A 16,836-nucleotide genomic window follows, 5' to 3' on the forward strand; every position below is an offset into this window, starting at 1 on the left:
CAACATTCTCAATCTAATAATCCCCTCTAGTTATCATACTTTATCTCTCCTCCTTGTAAAACAGTGAAAAGGTAATCCCATTAGCTTCTAGTTATCATCTTTATACAAATGATTCCCAGATCTATGTGTACCCATTTCCACTATCTATATAAACATACACACACTCCTCTAAATGACTGTCCCATACCACTAAGTGCCTTTGAAAATCTCAAACCGAATGTCCTACCTGCAGCTCTAACTCAATGTGTCCAAAAGATTTCATTGTCTTTCCCCAAAAAACAATCCCATGTTGAGTTCTCAGAAACTTCATTTTGAGGAAGGACTCAGTTTGGCCAACTTTACTCTCCAGAGTTCAGTGCCAAGTCCCAGCTGCCTTTTCTTTCTACCACAGAAGCCTTCTCCCTAACATTCAGTTCTTCCCAACATCCTTATTCAGAATGGACCCACACCAACCATTCTTCATTCTCTAGGCTTCAACTCCCTTTTATGTTTTGTCTTCCCCCACTACTTGTAAACTACATGAGGGAAGAGATTGTCCTTTTTTCTGCCTGTATTTATATACTTATGGTTTAACACAGTGGCTGGCACATCTTGTTGACTTGATTTTGAAGTTATGTACAGGAAATTCAAGGGGAGTAGGAAACAAGGAATTTGTAGAAGATTTTACACAGAAAGGCAGTGTGAGCAAAGGGTCTCTCTCAGTTTCAACTATAGTTGTGGCTCCATTGATCCTGAGCAGTGGAATTATATGCTAAACCAGCTCCATTGTTGCATATCTAAAGGAGAGTTGAAAAGGGAATACTCTAATTAGGCCCTTTGAAACCTCCAAATGGCTCAAGCCAGTGATGCTTTAAGTTTCCCCTATAAGCAGCCATTTTGTAAGGTCTTCCCTGCTGCTACAAATTTGCTTATCGCCATTCAATAAAATTTATTTTGCTACCACATTATGGTTCTGGTGTTACTAAGATTCAAGCTCAGGCCCTTTTGGAGTTACATTTTAGTTGACAATGTCATGGGGAAAATGGGGTAGGGGGTTCGAGATAGGGGCTAGGGGTTTTGGAAAGGGGTTAGGGGTTTGGGGTCCTTAGGAACTCCTCTTTAAAGAATTACACCCTCTTGCACGCAAAAACAAGTAGAATAAGATAGAGTTTATTCTGGGGCAGAGGAAGGGAAGGGAAGGGAAACCATGGGAGAAATCCTTGGACTTCTCATGGGGAGAAAGGCATGGCTCTGAGATACCAATCTCCTCAAGCAGGAGACAGGCAGGTACTTTTATAGAGGACGGATGGGGGTGACCATCTGACCGTGGAAAGTTCCCTTAGTGAGGGAGGACCATCCCCCAGTGGTGGCAGCTGGAGGAGTTGGGGGAGGGGTGGCTGCAGATCTCTCTGGACACAAAGGCAGCAGCCACACCCAAATTTATCTCCCCAGGGTTGAGGGAAGACTAGAATGAAGGGTGGAGGTCCCGAAGCTAGCTCAGTCTTATCTGGTTCCATTTATCACTTTAGGTGTATCTGTCCTTTGGATTAATTTCTCAAGGACAAGGTTCTTTGATGTGCCCCCAGAGAATTTCTGGGATGCTCTGGGTCCATAACAAGTATCATTTCCACTTCTTCTTGTAATGGTTATAACTTTGGAACAGAGAAAAGGTTGGGGTTTCATTAGCTGTTAGAAGATAAGATTCCTGAATGAAATCAGGAATGAAAGGCTAAGCAAGGAGGCAGGACCAGATAATGATAGATTGGATTTATGGTGATAGATATGACTTTGGTCGGGAAGGTAGTTGTTGAAACTGAATTATCAGAAAAGAAGACTGAGCTAGGGTGTTAGTTCAAGGAGGTGAGTGCATATGACACGCTGATTTTCAAGGAAAAAGCTATGTATGATTTAGAATTATTGAGTTTTAGAGCTAAAAGGGACCCCTACATTGTTGGAGATATACAACAAAAATGTGAAGAATGGCTGAAGGAAATGGCATTTGGCTTGGAGAAGAGAAAGCTTAGGCAGGTACATGTCCACTGTGTACAAATGATCATCTACTCCAAAACTCTCATTTTAGGGATGAGAAAACTAAGGCCTAGAAAGGGGAAATTTTTTGCATAAGTGACTACTAATAAATGTCAGAGCCAAAACTTAAACTCTGGTTTTAGGACTACAATATTTTACTGAGATGAAACCTACCAAAATATAATTCTTTCCAGTACTTATTTTTCATATGTGGTATTTGAGGATAAATAGTTTTTTAAACAACTGATGTGTAATGGTAAATTTCAACTGTTCCACAACTGAGTAGAGAAGGAGGAGAGATTTATGTCTCTGCAAGTTCAGATATTCATTCTCTTTTCTTTAGCCTTGTTACTGTTAATATGAATGTATGAATCACCTGGATTTGATGGAGGTGCTTTATTATCCAAAAGTATTTTTTATGAAAAACTGGGTTAATAGGACCAAATGTCCTTCAACTGAACTCTAAACTGAACCCAGGTAGCTAGCAGATAAAAGTCCCTACCTGGTGACTTCTTTCCTCAGGATAGTAAGTCCCTATCTTATGGGGACATTTGGGCATCCTCAACCTTGCCAAACTCCTTTTTGGAATCCTGTAATCTTATCATGGTGCTACTATATTTCCTCCATACTTGTTATAACTGAAATTGTTAAAACTGCTTTTCATTACATCCATTCTTGTTATAATATTTGCTTTTGGGTTGATTTGCATCATGCTAATGAAATTGACAACATCCTGTAACCAGTGAACAAAAAAATCCCTTTATATACCGGCAGAAAGAAGGAGTCCCCGAGCCCCTTTTGGAAGGGGTCTCCACATGATCATGTTTCTTTCTTCTTGGGACAGAATAAATTGGTATTATGTTTTTTTCCTGTCTGTCTCTGATCTGGTTTTTAGACATGTTCTCTGATCTGTTTTTTTTTTTTTGGTAAGACGACAGGTATGGAAACAAATTGTAGGAGATATAAGATTGATTTATCTTATCTGTTTATTAATTTTTTGTAGGAGACAAATTTTTTGTAGGCAGATAAAAACTATATTTAGTTTTAATTTTCAAAATTACAAAATGTGTCTTTCCCACAATCTCCCAAACAATTCCCCATGTCAGTGGCTAAGCATAAATCAGTCACTTCATATTCAGTGATATGATGATATAATTCAAACATAAAACTACCCAGTATTATACAGTAAACTATTATAAACCATAAAATATATTTTTCTCATCTTGGTTTCCAAAGTAATTTTAAAAAATTATTTTGAAATTTTCAAAAATGTGTAGAATTTAAAAAATATTATTAGAGAATTACTCAAGATTTAGAGGTACAAATCATCTAGTCTAACATCTTCATCTTATAAATAAAAATGAAACCCAGTTAAGTGTCTTATCCTAGGCCACAGAGATGGCAAATGACAGTCAGAATTTGAATTCAAGTTATTATCAGACTAAAAATCCTCCTTCTTCCATTTTATTGTTATAGGTGGCATAACTATACTTCAAATTTTAACCATGGAATTATATTTAGACAATAGCCCTGTGCCCAACTTCCTAGGTCAATCTAGATTTCCCTTCTTACCCAGTCCTGGCCTAAGCCATACTTGACAACTATTGATGTTGCCACTATCCATACCACACTTTATTTCATTATTTCAACACCTGGCTCCCATTTTCCCTCCACTACTTGTCCTACCATAATCCCTAACAAATTTGATATGTATATTGATGACTCATCTAAGTTCCTGACCTCAGAAAAGTTTCTCAGCTTTCAACTCTACCCTACTTGAACCACCCATTGCAAAAATCATTTCATACCTCTTCAATTTTAAGCACCTGGAAAAATGCTCTGTAAACAGTAGTTATTCTAATAATATTTATTGATGATGATGGGTTTGGATTCAGAACACACTGAAGTAGAGAAAATAGATGAAAGAACTCACACTAAGTTGCTTTGGTCTCCTCAATAAAATAAAGAAAAAAATTCACCTTCTAGACATGAAAGAAGGCCGTGTAATATATTTTCTAGCCTCACAACCTTCCCAACCTTATTTCCAACTACTTCCAAATACTTTCAACTTTCTTCATAATTTCACAACTTCGGAGTCATTGATAACCTTTCTTATCCAGTCCACTGCCAAATTCTGTCAAGTCAATCCCTATAGCAAAGTTATTTGCATATTGTTTTCCCCATTAGAATGAGTATTTTTTGAGAGCCTGAACTGTTTTTTGTTTGTTTGTTTTCATTTCTTTATGTCCCTACTGATTAGCAGGGTATGTACTTAATAAATGTTTATTGATTTGACAGCATCTTTCATATATATTCCCTTCTCTCTATTCACACAGCCAACAACCTAATTTAGGTCCTCTTCACCTGTCATCTGAAGTATTGTCTCTAGGATCAAATATAAATTCCTGTTTGGCATTTAAAACCCTTCACAATCTGGTTTGCAATTTAACCTTTCCAGAGTGATTTCACATTACACATTCTCATGTACACTACATTCCAGTCAAAAGGCTGTTTGCTTCTCTGCTTACATAACACCATCTCCTGTTTTAGTGCTTTTGCACAGGTCTGGAATGGTCTCTCTTCCCACTCCCCTTCTCAAAATTCCTAGTTCCCTCTTTGATTTGGGATGGAATTTTGGGGTCAAATTGATTGTGAGTCATCACAAAAGAATTACAAGACTCAGTGACTCAGTTTACCAAGTTTTATTGCAATACTGTGAGTGACCACAGGGAGATTGGAAAGGTATCTCTCAAATAAGGAAAGGAAAGACAGCTATATTTATAGTATAGATAAATTGATTATCAGTCTCATTATAATAATCTCCACCTTGGGGAGGTACAGGGGAGGGCCTGTCCTTCTCATTATAATATTCTCCACTTAGGGGTGTTTCAAGGGAGGGCTTATCCTAATTTGGAGTTCCTGGGGTCCTAAGCCAACCCCCGAGGTGGGTACCTTTTTCAGTGGAGGTGTGTTTCGAGATTTACAAGTCATAAGGTGAATCTGGAGACAAATTTGGCCTTTTCTGCACATGTCTCTTTCTGATTCCCATGCCTAGTTTCAAAATAAAATCATTTTTCTTTAGAATTTCTATAGCCTTGTCTTTTCCTTTATTGTTATTTTGACCTGACCCGTTTTGGTCCGTTATGGATGCTGATCACTGTGGGTACCAGAACCTAGCATTTTGACTTGTAAATTATCCATTAACCGGGGTCTAACTCCCTTTTGGAGCTAATATCTGAATTAAAGCTTGGGTCTTAGGTTTTTCTATTAACCCTTTTTTGCCTCCTACATCATCTTAAAGACTCAGATCAAGTGTCTCCTCCTGAAAGAGGCCTTTCTTGATTCTTCCAATTGTTAATGTCCCCTCTCCCTAAAATTACATCCATGTACATGTCTGCTATACCTGATACTGTTTCCCCCCAGCAGAATATAAACTGCTTGAGGGCTGGAATTATTTCACTTTTGTATTTGCATCCCTAGCATTTAGCACAGAATCTAACTCATATTAGCCACTTAATAAATGCTTGCTCAACTGAAGTGAAACAAACATATACCCTTTCTTTGCAGTTATTTCCCTCAATGTCATCTACATACCATGGCCATTTCTGTGTGTACCTCTTTAGTGTTTTCTCTATCTACAATGTCTCCCTTCAACTCCTTTACCTGCCCCAAACTTCACATACTTTAAGTACCATCTTTAGTCCCAACTATAGTCCTATAAAATCAATGAAAAATTATGATTTAATTATTCAAATTCCATTTTCACAATAGGTTTCAGGCCAGTCTCTATGGAATGAAAAAACGAATGGAAAAAGCACTTACTATGTGCCAAGAGCTACTGTGTAAAGTGAAATACCCTCTATCAATAAAAAAGAAATCCTGACATTCATGTTATTTCTATAGAATGTCATTATTTTGTAAAGCTATAAAATCTATTCAACACTTTAAAACTCCTTAAAACCATCTGGCTTTTAAATTTAAAAAATTGCAAGACAGATTATATGTGGAGATAGTAAATGGGTCTCCTTGTGGGAACCATAAGATATACCATCCTTTCTCATAGACCTGCACTGTAAAACATGTATTCCAAATATCTTTTATTAATAGAACAAATTACATTCCAGCTTTTAATACAACTTTAATAAAATAATATTTTTGAGCTGAATAAGTAACAGATTTTATCTCTTGATGTAGTAATAGGCTGTGGTTCCTTACTCCACTTTTGAACTTTCATGGAGTTTTAAAACACTCAAGAATAAAAACCTAAGTATTTTCAAGATTGTATCCTTTCTACAAATCCTTTTGAAAACATAATTCACATTTTAACTTATCTTAACTAATGCAGTCTGAGACATCCCAGCAAAAATGTTCTGTTACTAGTTTCTACACCACAGCAGCAAATTATTTTCAAGAGTTATACTATATATGATTTCAACAATATTTTAAAAGCTATAAGAAGTACAATCAGAAAGATAACTATAACTTTACTTTCTAGAGATTTCATATTCAAGTAAATTTCCCCAGGAGGCATTTCAAAATAAGTGTCAAGTGTCAACAGTGGCTAATTGAGTAATAAATAAAAACATCAGGGCCTATGGAGGCCCTTTGTCCTTGAACCACCCTCTAGGTTTAAATTGTGACCCTTTGTCGACTGTGTTAGCTCTTAGTCATTTACTTCTACTCTGGTCTGTGTTAAAAGATGTTTAAGACGAGGCTAGTTTTACAAAATGCTTTTCAAAGTAACTTCGGAGAGGAAGGACCTAAAAGCTCTGAGGACCCAAACTGCCTCTTACAGAAAAAAAAAAGCCAAGTTTTTTTTTAAGGAAACCAGATATTTTAAGAGGCAGAAAAGAAGACAGAGAGCACAGCAGGCATGAGGGATTATCAGTTTTTTCTTTTTTTTTTTTAAAGCATCGAGGCAAGGGCAGCTAGGTGGCGCAATGGATAGAGCACCGGCCCTGGAATCAAGAGGACCTGAGTTCAAATCTGGCCTCAAACACTTAACACTAGCTGTGTGACCCTGGGCAAGTCACTTAACCCCAAATGCCTCACTAAAAAAAAAAAAAAAGCATCGAGGCAAGAAATAAAGTCTTAGGTGAAGATCAGCAAATAGTCCTATATGACTAGAACAACATCTGTGGAAAGGAGCAATATGTAAGAACTGGGAAAAGATAGGTAGGGACTGGGTTGTGAAAAGCTTTAAACACAGAACTACACAATTTACTGAGAATTGATTCCCCACCCAGTCCCCTCTTTCCCAGACAAATGAATTGCCTGGGGCTGACTGTCTTTGTCATTTCCAGACTCTGGATGGACTTATGGACCTTCCCCCAAGTAACTTCTCCCCTCCCAATGTTCTCCATTTTACTCCCTGGACTTTAAGTTATTATGTAAAAGAGTCCATCTACATTAAGTAGTTTCTATTCAGTCAGTAACTGCCTATACCTAATTTTGGAGCAGTTCTATTATTTCTTTTGTTAAAGGTTCATTTACATTAAGTAGCTACATGTCACCCTGGAGCCATCTTTTGGTTCCCTTTTTGTTCTGTTAAGCCATAAAAACCCTGTCCTCTGTTCCCATCTTTGGGTATTCTTAGCTTCTGAGCTTTGCAATACCACCAGCTATAGTTCCTCTGCCCCGATTAAAGACCTTATTTTCTCCTATATTGATTGTTTCCTTCATTTCCAGGTTAACAACACCAAGACCCCTGAAAGGAAGGAGGAAGAGGAGATGGGGTATTAGCAGCTTTTGAGCAGGTGAATCTTTGAATTATGTCATTGCTATTGTACCCTCTCATCCTTTCCTAAGTCAATGATTGATCCCTCAGATTGGCATATTACTTTATTGAATCTGTGTAGAATTTATATTTGATCCTAAAGACATTAGGATATAACTGAAGTTTGTTGAATGAAGGGTGAATAGGTCAGAGATGTGTAAGAAAATCAATTAAAATCAATTTTTAAAAAAGAAAAAAAAAGAAAATCAATTAGGTGGTTGTATAGAGAACTGTCAAACACGTGACCCATAATACAGTCGAATGACAAACCAGATTAAAACATCATTCCTATATGATTTTAATGTGTTCATATGTTCATAAACAATGAAATACATAAACATGAGGTTTTCTAAGTTAATAAGCAGGCTGCTGAGATCCTTTTGTATGCTTTAGTGGTCCCATTCTATTTGAGTTTGACACCACTGGCGTAGAACACTAGAGGTAAGAAGCTTGAGGCAGGGAGACCAATTAGGAAGTTACTGAAATAGTCCAGGTGAGAAGTGATAAGGGAATAAACTAGGGTGGTGACCATGTGAATAGATAAGGGGAGGATGTAAGGGCTACTGTGAAGACAGAAACAAGATTTTCCAAACGGTGGGACTACTTGCTATTCACCATGCACATCATTCCAACTCTTGCCTCTGGGCTGTAGCTCATGCTTAGCTTTGCTCTAGAAATACCTGATTTCCTTCAAGGCACAGGTCAAGAGTTATCTTCTAAGTGTCATGGGAAGATTATGGGCCCCAGTTACCCCAACAGTTCTCTGAGGAGTTCAAGGAACTTTTTCCTTGAAACCTCAGGGGTTTTCCCTTGAAATCAAGTAGGCCTCTCCTAGAACTCAATCAAGGACATACACACCCAAAAGAAGATAAGAGGCACCAGATCTAACTGAGCATGCCCCAGGACCACCACCCTGCATTCCAGTCCTCCTGAGCACCTGGGTGAGGTAATCTGTTGGGAGAGATCATGCCAGGAGAAGACCACCTGGAACCGCCCACCAGCAGCTTAGACCCATCGGGACAAAGTTAACGCCCACCACTCACAAGGGATCCCTCCTACCCCAGCAAAACGCTGGGAGGACCCCCAGCCCCTCACCCAATAAGGGACACTCTTACCCACACCCTCTAAACCCTATAAAAGGGCGGGGAGGAAAGTGTTTTGTTTCTCCAAAACCTTCCTCCTGGCCAGTTTCTCTTGTACCCCAATAAACCTGTTCTTTTATTCCTAACTAGGTCTTGTGCAAGAGTGTAATTCTTTACAGAGGAATCCTAATGTAATGGTGGGAAATGGGGTACGGGGTTGGGGTTCTTAGGAATTCCTCTTTAAAGAATTATACCCTCTTGCACACAAAACATAGTTAGAATAAGGTGATAGTTTATTTAGGAGCAAGGGAAGGGAAGGGAAGGGTGGGGGGAGGGAAACCATGAAAGAAATCCTTGGACTTTTCATGGGGAGATTTGGCATAAAGCACATGGCTCCGAGGTACCAAATCTCGAACAGGAGACTGGAAGGTACTTTTATAGAGGCCTGATGGGGGTGGACCATCTGCCCATGAAAAGTTCCTTTAGTGAGAGAGGACCATCCCCCACTGGTGGTAGCTGGGGGAATTGGGTGAGGAGTGGAGGACCATCCCCCACTGTTAGTGACTAGCGGAATTGGGTGAGGGGTGGCTACGGATCCCTCTTCAGAACACAAAGGCTGCAGCCACACCCAAATTTATCTCCCCAGGGTAAGGGAGACCAGAATGAAGGGTAGGAATCCCAAGCTAGCTCAGTCCTCTGGTTTAGTTTCTCAAGGAGAAGCTTCCTTGATGTGCCCCAGAGAACTTCTGGGGTGCTCTGCACCCCATGACACCAAGGACCCACGTGCTTTCTCCCCATATCATAAGTGTTATCTTTCCTGATCCCTTCAGTTCTGCTCTTGTCTTTGTATGGAGCAAACTGCCTCAGTTTACCCAAATAACTCGAGGAGACCACCAAGTCAAGCAGAGACAGATTTATTACATCCTCATGAGGAAGGGCAAAACCCAATTACACATTGAAGTTTTGCAAAGATATGCCCAATCCTCTAGGTTTTTATAGTAATCTTGAAAAGGACTGTCCCCATGTACACCTAGGGTGGATGAGCTCACAATCTAACATCCAATCCTGTCTCACCCAGGGTGTGTGTTCAGCTCGTGATCAATGTATGGAGACATGCATACGTGTTCCAGGAACAAGGGGGAAAAGGGGAGGGGGAACAAGGTCAAACCAAAGGAAGAGGAAACAGGGGAGTGACAGTCAGATGTTTCAGATCTCACAGTTCCCACTGACTCCCCTCTCCAGGCCCCTGTCTCTAAAGATATTCAACCTGAATAACAGGAAGAGTCACTCAGGTGCTTCAGCATTGTTAAGGATGACAGGGTTAAAATTTATCTTCGGTTATGTTGGGAAGTCAAAGAAATAGAATAAAGAATAAAAGAATAACACATTGTTGGGACCCTAGGGTCAAGGGGATTCTGCTCTGAGAAAAAGAGACAATGTCACTTAACATCTGGTCTCAACTCAATGGCTGCATCCTGTGCCGAGCCCCGTCCTTTCTTCTTGAGTCCCGAGTATTGAATTGGTGGGCTAACTCCCTGACCCACTAACTGGGGTTCTGACACATGATGGATTGCAGACAAAACTAATATGTAACTGACAAGTGGGGAGACTGAGCAGAAGTAAAAATACTGTTAATTGACAATAAAACTTAAAGGAGACAGTGAGAATTTGACAAGCAATAAACTTCTAAACAAACTATACTGGGGCAGGGCTGGGTACCTTCCAAACCCCATCCTCAGAGTTTAATCTGACTCAAATCCATAATCATACATCTTAAAAGATTAATTTTATTTATTTTACATATATTTGGTATTTGCTTATCTGTGTACATGTTGTCCACCATCACGACAAGGTAGAATGTAACTCTTGGAAGACAAAATCTGTTTTATTTATACACACATTTCTTCAAAGACCTGTGATTTCTTTCTGTTTGGGTACTCCCTATACCAACACATATTATAACAAGTCATAGAGGAGGAAAAATGTTATAAATCATTAATAATTAGAGAAGTTCACATTTAAAAAACTCAAGTTTCACCTCATATCCATTAACTGACAAATATTGTCAAGATACTATTAGGAGGGGCAGCTAGGTGGCACAGGGGATAGAGCAGTGATCCTGGAGTCAGGAGGTCCTGAGTTCAAATCCAGCCTCAGACACTTAAGACTTGCTAGCTGTGTGACCCTGGGCAAGACACTTAATCCCAATTGCCTCACAAAAAAAAAAAAAAAGATACTATTAGGAGACACCCTGTTTTTCAGATTTAAGACTCAGCAAGCAAGCTGTGTCCTGATCTTGGCATAACAACTATAATTTGCACTCACCCTCTAGATGAACACTGCTGCAACTAAATCAGAAAACTGTCAGTCCCTGAGCTTTGGGCAAGCACCAAGAGGCCCAGAACTTTGAACAGACATTTTGTCAGTAGACAACCTTGCCCCGCTGTTGCTCTCATACCTCACCACTCACTGTTGCTACAGTACATTGACTTTGTCTAGCCACAAGCATATAAATCAAAGTTCAGCCACACTAAATTGAGTTCCCCTCCCCCCACTAGAGACAGGACCCCAGTACATGGGTCTAGATTCCTCCTTGCTTGCAAGCCCTTTCCCTCACTTTGAAATTAAACTTCTACTTGATTCCTAACTCCCCTGTTTTCTAGCCTGCTCTGTTTCATTCCAGCCATCCGTAATTTAGAGGCCAGTTCTATCTGGTTGAAAACAGGAAGGAAGGAAAAAAAGGAAAATGACAAGAGGGCCTGTGGGAAACCAGGAATATATATTAATTCGACTTCTGGTGGAATTGAGTTAAGTCTAGCAGGTCTGGAAAGTAATAGGGAACCATCACTCCTAAATCATTAACTACCTATACTCTTTGATCCATTAGATTGTAAACTCCCTTGAGGGCAGGAACTGTCCTTTGCTTCTTTTTGTAATCTTTTTGTTGTTGTTCAGTCACGTTAACAGAATAGAAACTGAGGTAAACAGGATTAAATGACTTGCCCTGGGTCACACAACCATTAAGTGTCTGAGGTCAGATTTGAACTCAGGAAGATGAATCTTCCTGACTTCAGACTTGGCACTCTCTCCACTGTTCCACTTAGTTGCCCTGCTCTTAGGTTTACAATATGCTTTTGGTCATTACCATGTCTTTCATTTTTAGAGTTTTTAACATGAATGCTATAATTTGTGAAATAAACACAAAGTTTTAGTTTATTGTTTATATAGTTATGTCAGGTTTTGTTTTGTCTTATGTTAAACCATTCTCACACCCTTGATATGAATCTGTCTTAATAACTGCGAATTATTGTTCCAATATATTTCTGAATAAAATTAGAGAATTTCATCATTTTTTTAGATCAATACTCATTATTGAGACTGATCTATAGATCTCCTATATTTGAGTGGGCCTTCCTGATTCCAAGTCCAGCATTCTATTCATTATGGGCATCTTGCCTATATGTTAATATATAGGAATAGGAAAGAACCTGTGATTTTATTGATGTGAACAAGGTGAACAAATTACTTCTATCATGGTAGGTTGACACTTTCTTTGCAATTTATAGTCTTAGAGAGTTGCCTAGAGCAAAACTTCTTAAACTGTGGGTTGAAACCCCATATGGGGTCATGTAGCTGAATGTGGGGGTTGTGAAAAATTTGGCAACAGTAAAAGGTAATATATACCTAATACCCATACTCACATGAAAATTTCTCAGGGGAAAAGGGATCAGTGAAAAAAAGTTTGAGAAGTCCTGGCCTAGAGCAGTAGTGTCAATTTTAAATAGAAAAAGGGGCAACTGAATCATACATGAGAATGTTGACTTAGAAAACCACATATCAACATTATTTATGTTCAGTTGTCTTTTTATTTATTTTGTTAAATAGTTCCCAATTATTTTTTAATCTTGTTCTAGGAACCTCTGGCCTAGAGCATTAAGAGGTTAAGTGATTTGCCTAGAGTTACACTGATAGTAGATGTCAGAGGTGGAACTTGAATATAAGCCTTCCTGGGGCCAGCTCTATCATTACAAAACACTACCTCTCATCAATGTATATGCCTTACCTAATTGAAACTTACTGGCCCTAAGAAATACTTTTGAGCAATTTCTTACACAGTCTCTGTTTATTACACAAAAACATCCCCACCAAAAGTACAGAAACTGTAAGAGTCATGAGGGGGCAGCTAGGTGGCACAGTGGATAAAGCACCAGCCCTGGAGTTAGGAGGACCTGAATTCAAATTCGACCTCAGACACTTGACACTTACTAACTGTGTGACCCTGGGTAAGTCACTTAACCCAAATGGCTCACCAAAAAAAAAAAAAAAAGCAGCTGAAAGAGTCATGAGCTGATATCTATAGTCATATAAAAAAATGATCTAAATCACTACTGATTAGAGAAATGCAAATTAAACCACCTCATACCTATCAGATTTGCTAATATGACAGAAAAGGGAAGTGACAAATGTTCGAAGTGATATGGGACAATTGGGACATTAATGCATTGTTGGTGATGTAGGAGGCAAAAAGGGGTTAATAGAAAAATGTAAGACCCAAGCTCTAATACAGATATTAGCTCTAAAAGGGAGTCACATCCCAGTTAACAGATAACTTATGTTAGGTTCTCATACCCATAGTGATCAACATCCATAACGGACCAGAGCGGGTCAGGTCAAAATAACAATAAAGGAAAAGACAAGGCTATAGAAATTCTAAAGAAAAATGATTTTATTTTGAAACTAGCCATGGGAATCAGAAAGAGACATGCGCAGAAAAGGCCAAATTTGTCCCCAGATTCACCTTATGATGTGTAAACCCCAAAAACACTCCCACTGAAAAAGGGTACCGGCCTGGGGGTTGGCTTAGGACTCCCAGGAACTCCAAATTAGGATAAACCCTCCCTTGTAAAACCCCTAGGTGGAGAATATTATGATGAGTAGCACAGGCCCTCCCTTGTACCTCCCCAAGGTGGAGATTATTATAATGAGATTGATAATCAATTTATCTATACTATAAATATAACTGTCTTTCCTTTCCTTATTTGAGAGATACCATTCCACTTTTCTGGTTCTCTCCCTGTGATCAGTCACAGCATTGCAATAAAACTTGGTAAACTGAGTCACTGAGTCTTGTAATTCTTTTGGGACGACTCATGATCAATTTGACCCCAAATTTCCTGCCCACATCAGTTGGTAGAGTTGTAAAGTGATCCAAACATTCTGGAAAGCAATTTGGAACTAAGCCCAAAGGACTATAAAACTGTTCACATTACTAGTTGGTCTGTAACCCAAAGAGATTTTTTTTTAAAGGGAAAAAGATCTGTAAATACAAAAAATATTTATAACACCTCTTTTAGTGGAGGCAAAGAATTGGAAATTAAGGGGCTGTCCATTAAATGGGGAATAGCTGAACAAATTGTGACACTGAATTGTGATAGAATTCTATTGTGCTATTAAAAATGAGCAGGATGATTTCAGAAAAATCTGGAAAGATTGACATGAATTCATACAAAGTAAAGTGAGCAGAACCAAGATAACACTGTACTTAGTAACAGCAATATTGTACAATAATCAAATGTGAATGACTTAGCTATACCCAGAAATACTAAGATCCAAGACAGTTCTGAAAGACCTATAATGGAAAATGCTATCTACCTCCCAAGAAAGAACTGATGGAATCAAAATGCAGATTGAACTATACTACTATTTTAAAAAATAATAAACATTTTATTTATAATTTTGGATTTCAATTTTTATTTCTCTTTCCCTCCCTCCCCTCCTCCCTCCCTGAGGAGGCAAACAATCAGATATGGGTTATACATGTATGATTATGTAAAACATTACCATATTTGTCATTTCACATTTTCTTTTTTTTTTCTTTTTTATTTCTTTTTTTCAGGACAATAAGGGTTAAGTGACTTGCCCAGGGTCACACAGCTAGTTAAGTGTCAAATGTCTGAGGCTGGATTTGAACTCAGGTACTCCTAAATCCAGGGCCAGTGCTTTATCCACTAACGCCACCTAGCTGCCCCCTGTCATTTTGTACAAGAACACTTGATTAAAAGGAAAAAAAAAAACGAAAGGAAGTTAAAAATAGCATGCTTCAGTCTGTTCCATCAAAATCAGTTCTTTCTTTGGAGGTGGATAGTATGTTTCATCAATAGTCCATTGGGATTGTCTTGGATCATCATATTGTTGAGAATAGTTGTCATTCACAGTTCATCAAACAATATTGCTGTCTCTATGTACAATGTTCTCTTGGTTCTGTTCACTTCACAATACATCATTTCATACATGTCTTTCCAGGTCTTTCTGAAATCATCCCGCTTGTCATTTCTTTTTTCTTTCTTTTTTTCTTTTTGCTGAGGCAATTGGGGTTAAGTGACTTCCCCAGGGTCACACAGCTAGTAAGTATCAAGGGTCTGAGGCTGGATTTGAACTCAGGTCTTCCTGACTCCAGGGCCGGTGCTCTATCCACTGCACCATCTAGCTGCCCCAACCACTTGTCATTTCTTATAGCACAATAATATTCCATCACAAGCATATACCACAGTTTGTTTAGCCATTCCCCAATCGATGGATATTCCTTTGATTCCAATTCTTAGACACCACAAAAAGAGCTGCTATACATATTTTTGTACAAATAGGTCTTTTTCTCTTTTTGGGGATAGTACATTACTATTTTACTTTCTTTTTCTTGTAGGTTTTTTTTGTCTGTTTTATTTCACAACATGACTAATATGGAAATGTTTTACATGACTGCACATGTATAACCTTTATCAAATTGCTTACTTTCTTCATGATGGGAAAAGTGAGGGAGGGTGGGAGAGAAGCTAGAACTCAAAATTGTAAAAAAAAAATACACATAATTGGGGAAAAATAAAATATTAAAAAAATTGTAAAGTTTGCCTGAGGTGCCTGAATGACAACTGAGAAGTGTTCACATGACTACCAGAGGTGGCCCAGCAATACCAACGGGGTGCCAAGACACAGAATTTTCTTTTTACGTGCCGTCATTAGCAGTGCTACTCCCATCTGCTTGTCTTCTTTCCTTATGGCTAACAAATTTTTACCTCCTCTTGTCTCCCTATCCTAGTAATACTGAGTCACCAACTGTCTAAGAGTAACTCTCTCTCCAGGCTGGTGTTCTCTCATTCCTTTTCACCTCAACCCCAGCCCTCTCTGGTTCTAATGCTCTTTCCATTTATGTCCTCTAGAAATCCTGTTCCATAATTAACACATTCCTTTTATTTGAGACTTCTTCCTCTTATGATTCTTTTATCTTCTGGCAGTTACAGATACCTGGTTCTCCCCAAATGACAATGAATTCCTAGCCATACATACTTTTTGAAGGAGTTCAGTAACGGGTTTAGTCTTTCTCCCCATATTGCCTGCTCTTATAGTAGTGAAATTGGACATACATGTTATTGTCTCCTCAAATACCCTAATCTCCCAGTTCTTTGGAATGCCTATGACCTACTTTTCCACCTCAGCTACACAGAGATTGTCACACCCTTGATCTTGCCATCATCTAAAACCACTCTACTTCCTTGCACAAGAACTCTGAAAGTCTTTTATCTAACCATAATTTCCTATGATATCATCTCTCTCTATCCCTTGTTCCTTCTATACGTAGTCTGCATCTCACCATGACCTTCATGCAAAACTCTCTGCCCCTCACTACCCTCCTGGGCCATCACCCTTCTCTGGCTTCACTTCCTTCCCTTCACAATATTTACCTTTACATCTGAATCCCTTGCTCTCCTGTCTTATTGCCAACAATGCCTTGCTCTAGTTGAGGGTGACTAGAATGAAGGTGGGGGTCCCGCAGTTAGCTTAGTCTGATCTGGTTTTATTTATTTCTTTAGGTGTGTCTGTCCTTTGGTTTAGCTTCTCAAGAAGAAGCTTCCTTATTGCCAATAATGCCTCAACCCAGAATTAGCCCATCTGCCTTCTAATTCCTATTCATGCATC

Source organism: Dromiciops gliroides, chromosome 1 (assembly GCF_019393635.1).
Source record: "Dromiciops gliroides isolate mDroGli1 chromosome 1, mDroGli1.pri, whole genome shotgun sequence".
NCBI lineage: Eukaryota > Metazoa > Chordata > Mammalia > Microbiotheria > Microbiotheriidae > Dromiciops > Dromiciops gliroides.